General features: G+C 41.8%; 1 non-coding gene across 1 annotated transcript; it reads left to right on the plus strand.

The window, feature by feature from the left end:
- The first annotated feature begins 908 nt into the window (after positions 1–908).
- On the plus strand, positions 909–1,014 carry LOC122003272. Its single transcript, XR_006117915.1, has one exon. It is a non-coding gene; the product is annotated as a small nucleolar RNA R71 (small nucleolar RNA).
- Positions 1,015–1,988: the final 974 nt, after the last annotated feature.

A 1,988-nucleotide genomic window follows, 5' to 3' on the forward strand; every position in this document is an offset into this window, starting at 1 on the left:
TCTTCCTCCTTCTTCCTCTCAAGCTCTCCCTCTCCCTCTCTTCCTTGCCTTGGCCGAATCTCACCAAGGTGCTAGCACACCTTTGTGTGAGATTTTCTCCACCTACGTGTCCGTGTGGATACATCTAGAGGACCGACGCTTGACGGTCTAGAGATCCGGCAACACCTTGGACGAATGGGAAAGCGAAAGGCACGCAACAAGGGTAAAATTCTTAACATGTAGATCTAGGAGTAGATCTAAAAGGTTTTTCCAAATTCGTACTCGTATTCTCTTCGGTTTTTCCTTGCACGAGATCCTTGGCTTTGGGTTACTCGGGGTTTCCGCGACGCGAAAAAGCGGTTTTCGCGGCCCGAAGAACCCAACAGCTAGGGGGTTTCGGTGTTTCCGCGACGCGAAAAAGCGGTTTTCGCGGCCCGAAAAACCCAACAAAATTTGGGTGGTTCCTCCATCCAGGGTTGTATGTGTTGGAGTACAGATTGTTTTGCTTTTGGTTGTACCTCACTATCGCATCACATTGTTTAAGTTGGTTTATCTGTGCTTGTATTGGCCCTAAGGGACAAGTATCTTGAGCATGATCTGTTCTTCCGCAAGTTTCGCAAACATAAACTATCGCATTAGTCGTTTTATTTCCCATGGCCTCAAACTTCTTGGTCAGAGCGTCCAGCTTTGCAGATATGAGTGTGACTGCATCTACGTCAAATTTTCCTGACGCCTTTATTGGATTCCCTGAGAAAGAATCACCAGATCTTTCAGTTACCCACTGATGGTGGTTCTGTGCCACGTTCTTTATGATCTCTTCAGCTTCATCAAGGCTTTTGTTCATTAGTGCTCCTGTTGCAGAATTGAGGGACACCTTTGTGTGATAGTTGATTCCATTATAGAATGTGTGTAGAACCAACCATTCCTCAAGGCCATGATGGGGGCACTGTCTCAGCATACTTTTGAATCTGCCCCAGGCTTCAAATAATGATTCTAAGTCTATCTGTTTGAAGCTTGCAATCAAATTCCTCATGTGGGCAGTTTTGCTTGGTGGGTAGAACTTGCCCAGAAATTTTTACTCACACTGCTCCCAAGATGATATGCAATTTGCTGGAAGGGAATTTAGCCACTACTTGGCTCTGTCTTTCAGGGAGAATCTAAAGAGAAATAACCTTACTGATTCTAGAGGGACTCCATTCACTTTCATGGTACCACAAATCTCGTAGAAAAGCTCTAAGTGGTGGTTTGGATCATCGTGCAGTCCTCCTCCAAATTGATTCTGCTGAACCATGTGAATTACTGCAAGTTTGATTTCAAAATTGTTGGATTCGATTGGTGGTCGAGTGATGCTAGACCGAACCCCTCGTGCATAAGGTGTTGCGTAGTCCTTCAACAGTTTGTCAGCTATCTCTAAAGATTCTTGTACTGCTTGAAATGCTTTTTGAAGTGTTCTTCTTCTCAAGAAGGTCCTATTGATCTCTGGATCGAACGGTAGAAGTTGTCCTGAAAGATTAGTTCTTCGCATACAAAAACAAAATATGAAATATAGTAAAGAAGAAGAGATGAAATAATATTATTTTTGGCGTTTTAATAGAAATGCAGAAGGTAAAGAAAAACAAGAATAAAATTATTTATCTCTAAATGTAGAATATTATAAAAAGGAAAGATAAAGGAAAAGAAAACAAAGTCTAGTCTAATCTACTATGATTATAACTAATGTTATAGACGCAGTCCCCGGCAACGACGCTAAAAACTTGTTACGATTCCGCAAGTGCACGGATTCGTCATCAGTAATAAAGATTATCGATCCCATGAGGACTGGTTATAAGCACTAGCGATGACACACTTAGGATTAGCTAAACTACCGATGGTTGTAAGTTATCTAAAGAAAAAGGGTTTAGAAATAGAAACGAGAACTAGCAAAGAAGAAGTAGTAGACTTGGTTTATGAAGAGTCCTAGGGGTTCGGTTTCATTATGGTGGTATTGATGTATCACGTTCTATCGTTTA

This window comes from Zingiber officinale, chromosome 7A (genome assembly GCF_018446385.1).
Source record: "Zingiber officinale cultivar Zhangliang chromosome 7A, Zo_v1.1, whole genome shotgun sequence".
Lineage (NCBI taxonomy): Eukaryota > Viridiplantae > Streptophyta > Magnoliopsida > Zingiberales > Zingiberaceae > Zingiber > Zingiber officinale.